We start from the raw sequence: 11,187 nt of genomic DNA, 5'->3' as shown, positions 1-11,187 counted from the left end.
GCGCTTGAAGAGAGAGTCTCCCTTCTCTATGTACTGTGGAGAGCAGAGCAGCGGCGTAAAAGACGTCCTCGCCGTACCTGGGTCCATCAGGTCCTCCAGAGGCATGAGCAGTTTGGTGAGTTTCACCATTTGCTCCAGGAGCCAGTTTGAAGACCTGCTTTCCCTCGTCGGTCCCAGCATCGCCCGCCTAGACACCAACTACAGGCGCTCAATCCCACCTGCAGAGCGCCTGTCCGTCTGCCTGAGGTTAGTAAAAGTATTTAATACGGTAGTCCTTTATTGATACCTGTGCTAATATATGCTAAACCATCCATTTAAACACTGCTAACATGGATGTGCTATGCTAACAGTGAATGCTGTCGGTGTTTACTGAAAGCAAACTGTGGTACAGACGACTGTTTATAATATTTCTAGTGATACTCAGAAGGTCTCATCAAGTCCCGATTTAATTCGATTTATGCTGTTATCAGTGTTTGAATGATAGCATGGCTGTGGTGTCACATCAATGTATGCGCTTGGTGTTTGCTGATATCAAACTGTAGCATTAGGACCACTGAGTTAACCTTAGTGATACTCACTCCTTTTTATTTAGACCTGGTTTAATTCTGGGATAGTTGAATATTTGTATATAATCCCTGCAGCTGTCAGACTCTATAACAGGGGTCACCAGCCTTTATTAAAACAGAGTTAGATAAAACTGTGAACAGTTTGGTTCATCTTTATGTGACAGGTGAGACCTGGAGACTCGGGACCGCCCCTGGTGGGCGGAGCTGGTCTTTGCTCCTTTCATAAGCGCAGGTGTGGGCAATTGGGTATTCCTCTGCAAACCTGAAACTGCGAGTGCTTGGTCCGAGTTGGGCAAGTTGGTGTTTCTTAACTATGAAAGTCTGATATGGGTCTTCCCCTAAACTTCTGTTAGAACGGTAGGTTACACAAAATGTACCACTTGAGCTCTGGCTGTTGGCAGAGGTTTACAGTTATTTGCACCCTTGTAGGTGGGAAACATTGCTCCCGTGAGAACGGTATAGTGGACTTCATCACCACTGACCCACATTTATTAGGGTGTGACACGAACTTGTGGACAGGTAACAAAACCAATTCAGTTGGGGAATATTCCTGTGTTTTACTGTCCAGCTAAGTGATCTCCTGCCTTTTATTTACAGAGTACCGAGCTGCTGCTTTGCCAGGTGGAATTCTGGCTGCGGGCAAAGGACCTGACACTTCAGTGTGTTTTAATTTGTTTTAAACTGGCGTAAGTCGACAGACTGACTGTTGCGGCTGTCGATGGTTTTGTTTTTTTGTTTTAATTTTTTTCTGTATCAGTAGGCACCACAGATATTGATCCTTTTAGTATTTTTAACCCCTTTTATATATATATATATATATATATGTGTGTGTATGTTTATATTTGTCTCCCCGCTTTTGCATGCACAGCGGTGGGCCCGAGTGAAGACGGCACTGAAGATTTGCCTTTGTCTATAGTGTTTTACCCATTTGGGGTCATGTGTGAGTTGCCGTCCACTTTTAACCTGTGTGCTATGTCGATTTGTTTTTAAATGGTTCCCCGCAGCGCTTGTCCTGGCTCACGGGCAATCGTACAGTTTTATAGTGTCTAATAAGGTAAAGTTTTTAATTGCTTTAGGTGCCGCTGTTACACTGTTTTTTTTTATTTTGTATTAAAAATTAAACTCTCTTTTAAACTGACTGGGCTCTGTCCTAGTTTAAATAGGTACCTACCACGGGTCACATTTAGTTACATGGTTCTATCTTGATAAGCTATGTCTTATCACAGATTAATTTTTCAAAAATATTAATGATTTAAGCAAGGAAAGGGCTACATGTCAACATACAACTCTTTATTTCTATTAATGTCTTACTTCATTCCTACCTGATTGACATGTTTAGGATTGTGAGTGATTGGCACACTGTAGTGGTAAAAGTTGCTACCAATCAAATTAGACTGGGGCATGACGCAGACTGGGGCATGTTCAGAAACGGCTCCGATGATGATGTCAACGTGTTTACGGAAGCGGTTGTGGGATTCATCGGGAAACTAGCGGATGATACCGTGGAGACAAAGACTATCACAACGTTTCCCAACCAGAAGCCGTGAGTGGATAAAACCATCCGCGACGCTCTGAGATCCCGCACCGCTTCCTACAACACGGGACTCACGACGGGGGACATGGACCCGTACAAAGCCGCGTCATATAACGTGCGGAGGGCGGTAAAAGAGGCGAAGCAGCGCTACGGGAGGAAACTAGAGTCACAACTCCAACAGAGTGACTCTAGGAGCCTGTGGCGGGGACTAAGGACAATAACGGACTATAAAGCACCAACAACCGGTATGACGAACGCGGCCGTGACTCTGGCAGACGAGCTGAACACTTTCTATGCTCGCTTCGAGGCTGCAGCTAAGGACTCCAACGATGCTAGTGCTAGCGGCGCTAACGGCTGCAGACAGGAAGATACTGCCAGCACCGGAAACGTGCTCGTCATCTCCGAGCATGAAGTAAGGAGAGCCTTCAAGAGAGTGAACACCAGGAAAGCAGCAGGACCAGACGGCATCCCAGGTCGTATCCTAAGAGACTGCGCATACCAGCTAGCTCCTGTGTTCACTGAGATATTCAACATCTCTTTATCTCAGTCGGTGATCCCCACATGCTTCAAAGAGTCCATCATTGTTCCTGTCCCGAAGAAACCCCACCCTGCTTCTCTCAATGACTATCGCCCTGTAGCCCTCACCTCAGTAGTGATGAAGTGCTTTGAACGCCTGGTCAGAGACTTCATCATTTCTTCACTACCAGACACACTGGACCCACTACAGTTTGCTTACCGTCCAAATCGTTCCACAGACGATGCCATCTCTCATCTCCTCCACACATCACTCACTCACTTGGACACTAGAAGGGGGAATTATGTTAAAATGCTCTTCATAGACTAAGGCTCTGCATTTAACACCATAATTCCCTCCACACTCACCACCAAGCTGGAGCATCTGGGACTCAGCTCATCTATGTGTCAGTGGATCTCCAACTTCCTAACTGGCAGACCACAGGCAGTAAGGATGGGCGGACATGTCTCAGCCTCCACCACTCTCAGCACTGGAGCCCCCCAGGGGTGTGTTCTGAGCCCCCTGCTGTACTCTTTGTACACATATGACTGTGTGGCCACTACCAGCTCCACCACCATCATCAAGTTTGCTGACGACACCGTCGTGGTGGGCCTGATCTCTGATAACAACGAGACGGCCTACTTGAAGGAGATTAGGAATCTGGAGAACTGGTGCCAGAGGAACAACCTCCTTCTAAACGTCAGTAAGACAAAGGAGCTGATAGTGGACTTCAGCACTAAGCAGGAGAGGAACTACCAGACCCCTGTCATCAACGAGTGCCCAGTGGAGAGAGTGGACAGCTTCAAATACCTCGGAGTTCACATCACGCAGGACCTGTCATGGTCCTGTCACATCAACACCATGGTGAAAAAGGCCCGACAGCGTCTCTACCACCTCAGACGCTTGAGAGACTTCCAACTGCCCTCCAAGGTGCTCAGGAACTTTTACTCGTGCACCATAGAGAGCATCCTGACGGGAAACATCTTAACCTGGTTCGGGAACAGCACCATGCAGGACAGACGAGCTCTACAGAGGGTTGTGCGGTCAGCTGAGCGCACCATCCGCTCCGAGCTCCCTGACCTGCACTCAATCTACAGCAGGCGGTGCTGGACCAAGGCCAGGAAGATCGTGAAGGACCTCAGCCATCCCAACAACAGACTGTTCTCTCTGCTGAGGTCAGGAAAGCGATTCCGCTCCCTGAAGACCAACACAGAGAGACTGAGGAGGAGCTTCTTCCCGCAGGCGATACGGTCTCTCAATCACACCACCACACAGTACTGACCCACACATATGGTTCTTACACACACACTGGACATTCTGGACATTGTTTTCACTTCATCACTTAAATCACTGCTGCTGTTATTGTGTATATATTTATTTATACTTCTTGTGTATTTTGTTCATACATTCTTATATAGTTCTATATTGTGTATTTTGTTGTACAGTTATTTTATTTTCAATTTAATTTATATATTTTATCTTATTCTTTCCCAGTGTGTTGTACAGTTATTTCATTTTTAACCTTAATTTATATTTTATTCCTTCCTAGTTAAATTTACCCTTTTTAATTTTTCATATTTATTTCCTATCTTATTCATAGCCTTTTCCTTTTTTGTTTTCTTTAGGTCACGAGCAGTTGTCCAAGCATTTCACTACATATCGTACTGTGTATGACTGTGTACGTGACAAATAAAATTTTGAATTTGAAAAAATTATGATATGTTAAAGTTAAAACAAAACACAGCTGTTTTAGATATTATCGAATATACATTTTGTAATTATCCTTATAATTACAAAATGTTTTATGTAAGATTTAAGTTTTGTGATTTAAATCTGACATCACAAAAGTATTTTGGAATTTGAATAATGTATTTTGTAACTGCAGTACACATAATACTGATTTTGAACAATTTTGTCCAGGTTCCTTGTCACCGGGGACTCCTTCACGACCAAGCATTCAGTTACAGAGTCGGTGTGTCCATGGTGAGCCAGATCACCCCCCAGGCAGCGACGGCCATCTGGGACTGTCTAGTGGACGACTTCATGGCTGTGCCTTCACCTGGAGACTGGCGGTCCATCACAGAGGGTTTCCAGGAGCGCTGGAACTTTCCTCTGTGCTGTGCAGCTCTGGATGGGAAACACGTCCAGACAAAGGCACCCCATATATCATATAGGAGACACACACATTGATATACACTAAATATTCATTTCATTTCTTTTTTGTGGTGCCCAAATTGATGCACCTGCTTGATTTTGTTTAAACAATTATTGCACACTTTCTGTAAATCCAGTAAACTTCTTTTCACTTCTCAAATATCACTGTGTGTGTCTCCTGTATAATATTTAACTGACATTTTTTATTGTAACAACCAACGATTTATACAGGAAAATGTCTATTAACAAGGTTGCCCAAACTTCGGCATCCCACTGTATCAGTATATTTTGTCATTAGTATAATATGAAATAAATTCTACATGTGTCAAGTCGTGTGCCAACATTTGCTGTGTAGTAGAACTGAGACATTAGTTATTATAAAAATTTATTTGAAATAATATTAAAATTCTCAAACAGAAAAACATTAAACATGAATATATAAAATATAAGAATTTACAGAGAGACAGGAATAAAAAGGACCAGCTGCTCTCCAGAGCAGGAACAAGGCTGAGGAGGAAATGCTCCATTGGAGACTGGTGTGGCCTCTTCAGGGACACCAGGGTGGCCAGCTCCAGCGCCGATGGACCGTCCTGGGACCCGTCCCTCATCTGCCTCAGAGCCGTCCTCCTCTGTGGGCCTGTAAAAAAGCACAAAACACAAAGAAATGAGAAGGCTGCTACTAGATTTTAATTTCAACATTGAAAAAAAACAAAAAAAAAAACAGGATATAATCAGATTGGTTGTAGATATTTAGTAAAGGTGATCACAAGGGAACCCACCGACTAAAAAGGTATCAGTGCTTGCTGTACATATCTGTGGGTGCAGCAGCAGGAGCTCAGGGACTGGGGATGCTCTGCTGCAGAATCAGTTGGTTCTATCAATACAGTATTAAATGTTAACAGGTTGAATATAATAATCATAGAGTAGACAGTGGTCCCTCATTTATTGCAGCAGGGGTTCTCAGAATAACTAGCCCCTGGCCACGCACTTTATACACTGTTTTCCCCACACACATGAACATTGGTCACAGTTCTCACAACTGATTCTCAAAGTGCAAACCTTTGTAGATTGCAAAACGTAAAAGTATTAATATGCCGCGGTTTGTCTTCATCTGCCCGCCACTTTCGTGCGCCTTTTCCCCTCACGGTGCAGGTGTCTATTTCCGAATGAGGCTCATAGTTATGGGTGTTTTTGTGCTGTTTTTTCTATTGGACGCGATGGTTATCAAAACCAAACGTGATAAATTTGGCAAGCGCAGGAGACACGACACGGAGCAGATTTGGCAATCAGGCTGCAGAATGCAATGCTGTCCGGTGCAAAAAAAAATCAGCGAAAAAGCGAAGCAGTGATGGATGAACAGCGGGACCACTGTGTGCTGTTTATTAATAAACAATAAAATATATTCCTAAATGACAACATGCATGAAAGCAGAACGGTATTTGTACGTCAGTGGGAAAATAGCGGTGGCTTGCTAGCTTTTGTGCGGCTTCCCCGGGTCAGTAAAGACTTTCAAAAGAGAAATGAATGAACTTACCAGGTTGCTCGATCTCTTCACATATCTTCCTCCAAGCTCGGTCCTTTATATTCCTGTCTCGGTACAGAAAGCAGCTGGTGTCGTACAGCTCCGAGTTGTTTGCTACGGCATTGATTAGCCTTCCCCTCCATCGAAGTATGAAGGGCTTTGGCTGGATCTGCCCCTTTGACCTAGGTCCTGATTGGTTGTCGCGGCGCGGTTTGACGCTTGAGTTCAGATTTTTCCAACTCGAGCGGTAGACGCGAAACGCGCGTATGCACAAAATGCAACACAAAAACTCACGCGCGTGGTTTTATTCGCGAGTCAAACGCCTGAAACGCGCTACACTGACGCGCGTTTCAGGCGTTTTCGCGACGCAAATCTGCTTCCGAATTTTCGCGGGAGCCGCAATCGCGGGTCATCGCGCCTTTCCATTGACTTTACATGTAAACCTGACGCTCTGGCCGCCTCTATCGTGTTCGGTGTGAACACACCGTTACGGGCGCGAGTGAGCGTCCGGGTGATGTAGACGTCGTAGGAAACTCTCGCTCGCACCCGAGCATTTTGTGGCATGTTTTGACCTATTTCGGGCCATTTTCGTGTTGCTGGGGGGTGAACTCTGAATGACCTATTAAATAAAAGTGTAATATCTTTGACACCTAGCGATACAAACGATGATTTTACCAGCACAAACCGACACAAACGGAGCACTAACCACCCAGTATTTTTTCTGTTTTTCTTTTTCTCTCAGGTTGCTGGTTGTGGAATTTGGAGCTGCAGAGATTTGAGCTGTGCTCCAAAAGTGCATGTTGAAGGTACCTAATGCTTGCATATTATTTACTTTTTCCTTAATACGCAATTTTACATTTTGAATTCTCTTATTTGGTCTTTTAGGTTATCACCACAGTTCCACTGCTGTCCACATTCATGAGCAGTCTTGACCAGTACTCTGACCAGTTGATGAAGATTCTACGAAAAAAAGGAGGGGAAACAGCGCGGCGGATCACAGCAGCATTGTCTACAATTTCACAGGTATTCTGTCTTGTTATAATGTTCTGTAACTAATAGATTAGTTGCAGGTTGATCTCAGGTCTGGTTATTAACCTGTATTTTTAACTTTCTTGGGTCATTTTATGCTTGTTCTGTCCTACTTCTCATCTCGCTTTTGGCTTATATTCTGGACTTGGTCCTGACACAAAGCAGAACTAAGTAACTCATGCCCCTAGAGGCCATAAGTGCTGCTGTTGGCATTGTAGCTTTTTTCTTTTCTTTTTTTTGTTACTCATTAATTGTCCAAAGGAATAATTAGCTACACTGAGAAAAGACAAAGGCAGACAACATTTCACATTTCGCCACAACTCAGTAACACAATAGATTATTTTTTTTCACTCAAACTTGGTATAAATACTGCAAATGTGGTGGTAGCCCGCATACCTCATATTAACGTGACAGTGTGTAGTTTTTGTCATTAATTTTTGGAAATCTCTATCAAAATGTTTTTGATTCCTTTGAACAGCACTCCTATGCAACAACACTTTTCTTCCTTCTTTCGGGTGGTACACCACGCTAAAGCTGCATTTTCCACGACCCAATGTATTGCAATCAATGTAATTGGACTCATAACTTATAATCTTTATGGGAGTGAATTGGTAAGCTTCTCATTCTCTAACACAAAATACTACTTGCTTGCAAAAAGCATGTTTAAAATTACTTAGAAACAATTATGAATTGGTTAAACAACAATAAAAATTGACTTAAGTTCTGTGGGGGTCTCTAAAAACTTCAAAAAAGTAATTGCGCTGCATGTGTTGTTTTGTTTAGAGTTCCAGAATCGAAGTGAAGCGTGAATATATACCTGAATGAGAACCCTGAAAATCTCATCAAAGAGTACATGGTAAGTTTATTTTTAAAGGGATATTCCACCCCTCAGTAAAATTTTGACTGTCATAATTCCCAGAGTTTTGTAAGTTGAAAAATGTATTTTCTAAACAAGCCCAGGCATTCTCCTGTTCTGGCAGCAATCAGTTTTCTTTAAATTAGCTTACAACAATAAAGTGCATGGGAAATACTAGGATTTTGTTTCCATTCACTTACATTGTTTTATGCGAAACTAAAGAAAATAACCCTGGTCAGCAGAATATTGATAATATTATTAATGCATACTCCTTCTGCCCTCTGTCCATGTTTCATGTATCTTCTTCTTGGTCTTTATTTGGTGATAGTCTTAAATCCACATTTTTCTTTGGTCTGTTCTCCTCAGTCTCATTCAGGGATATGTGTAATTAGGATAGTGTGGACCATTTTAACTAAAATGGAGTGAATAGATAGATGATGCAATGACCAAAATACAACAGATTTAAAATATATCTGTCCTTTTCAGGATTTCAACGTGATGGAAGCTGAAGAGCTTGAGAGGATGGATTTGGCGTGTTTATAAAATAATCCATGAAGGAGCACAGCCTGATGACTCCCTTGAAGATGTTGGCATCATTATCGAGAGATGCACCGTCTTGCAGGATCTTCACGATGTGGCGAGCGGGTGTGCACTTTTGTTTGGGCTAATTTACTGCCTCAATCTGAGTTACCCAAAGCCACTTCGCTACACATTTGAGTTCTTCCAGAAGGTGCTCATGGGACTGGAAGACAAAAAACTGTCTAACAAAATACAAGTGCTGAAGAACAAACTCTGCCAAAAGGAGACGCAATGACTCTTTTTTTTTTTTTTGTATTTACACTTCATATTAGTTCTGGTGTACCAGGTTTCCATTGTAGGTCAAGGATCTTGAGTGTTATAAATGTTAAAGTGTATGTGCAAACAAATGTGAAAAGGTTCTAAGGTTGTCACCTGTACTCAAGTTAAGTACTGGATTTTTGGTCTTAGCATTTAATTAAGAATATTTTGAGATTTTTGATGCATTTTTTTTATTGTAAAATGTATTATATAATAGAAAACTTATAATTCTGAATCAGATTTTTGTAACTGGGGACTAAATCGTTTTTACCTTTTTGTGTCACTTAACTATTTTCTGTACTGTAATTGCATTATACAGTGATTTTTAAGTAGCTGTGGTAAATCTGCAGATCTGACTATAATCACAAGTTGTATTGAATTTGACATCTTACGGCACACTACAATGTCACTTTGTTGAAACTCGGAAAGTTGTTTCCAATGTTTAAATTTTGGTCATGCACTTTAAGCATTTAATGTTGCCTTATGCAGTGTTGTTCCCTGTTGAAGCTTTGCCTTGTCAAGGCTCACCGTAAATAAAGTTGTTGATGCAGCACCCTTTTTTTGCATTTACACTTTATGTAAGCTTTGGTGTAAGAGTTTTCTATTGAAGTGCAAGGATCTTGAATGTTATAAATGGTAACGTGTGAGCAAGTGTAAAAAGGTTTTTGAGTTGTCACCTGTACTCTAAGTGTTAGACCTTTGCTGAAGACCTCTGAAAGGTCCAAACACCTAATTACAATGTATAGATGACAACTCAGGAACCTTTCTAGACTTGTTTTGTTGATGCCTAAACATTTAGCATATAGATGAAACTATTAATTAAATCATAATTAATCAAATTAATTAGGTCCAAAACGCAATCTAAATGGTTCCATTAAATTCAAATTAATATTGTCAATTGAACCTAAAGCAATACAGTTAATAAAATGAACAAAGTGTTTAAATTCTAATTAATGGTGTTAAATAGTAACAGTGAAAGGAAAGCTGTTGCTTTTATAGAACAATTTCACTTCTGATATACATCACCATTGAAATTGCAGATAACAACCATATTGATTTATGTTTAATTGACCAGGTTTTGTGGAAAAGATTGCCTTAACTTTGTCAATTAAATCCAACGTTTTATTTCTTAGAGTGTTGGTTTAAATGGACTCACTGTATTGGTGCATGGGTGTGGGGCGTGTCTCATGGGTGTGGTATAAGATAAATGTGGTTGCACTCACTTGTTCACAGCACCTGATGTGATGAGCAGAAGCTAGGGTGAGCACGAGGCAAAACTTTCTGTTGACTGCAACATACCGCAACATTATCGCAATATGAATGCAAATTGAACACAACGTGATTGCAATTGATAGCAGCTTGAATGATTGTGATATATTTGGACTGTAACTTGATGGTATTTGTATATTTGTGCACCAATTGATGCCATAGATCAGTTTGTAATTTTGACATAGTAGCTATTGCAGTTATTCGTAAGTTGCAGTTATTTGTTTGTGCAGTCTGTGCGTTTGTTTGATAGTTAATCCCATATGCTGATTTGTGGTTTGGACAGTGGCATGCGGAAATAAAGAAGCAAATGATACAGAAGTGTATTTTGTGCGTTAATTGTTGCGCGTCATCGGTGTCCTCATGTTTAGCCTGCCGCGGCCATTGGCTGGAAGAGCCGCAACAAATTGTCAACAGAAAGGTTTTAGGTTTTATTGGATTATTTATAAATAGATGAGTTTTATTGATGATAGTTTTGTAGTTTGCTGTTGCCTTTTACAACCCGCTTTTTGATTAAGCCTTTGGCTACACAAAATAGATTTCGTTCAGGAGTCTTATTCCTCTGTTAGGTTTTAGCAGTACAGCTGCATTAGGCGTTGTACTGATTTGCTTTCTAGTTATTGTGCATCAGGCAGCTGAAGCCATTGGCTTGGGAGTACCGCCGCAGTTTGTGTTTAAGACAGTTTGTCTTTCTCACAGCTGACGGTATGGAGGTACATAAATACCCACCGCTAGTATGTACGGAAGACTAGGTTAAGTTAGTTAGGTTTAATAGGCAGTTAGTGGGGGATATTGCTCCTGTCAATTGTGTGTGTCCAGGGTTTATGAAGTGAATGTCATCAAGTTGATGCGTTGGAATGAAGCTGTGTGGCATAGGTGCAGTTCAGCGTTTGGATTTTTGTAATATTT

This window comes from Mchenga conophoros, linkage group LG3 (genome assembly GCF_057382185.1).
Source record: "Mchenga conophoros isolate Kocher_MC1m ecotype Shallow Benthic linkage group LG3, M_conophoros_male_GT1.1, whole genome shotgun sequence".
NCBI lineage: Eukaryota > Metazoa > Chordata > Actinopteri > Cichliformes > Cichlidae > Mchenga > Mchenga conophoros.
Note: the sequence above shows the minus strand (reverse complement) of the source record.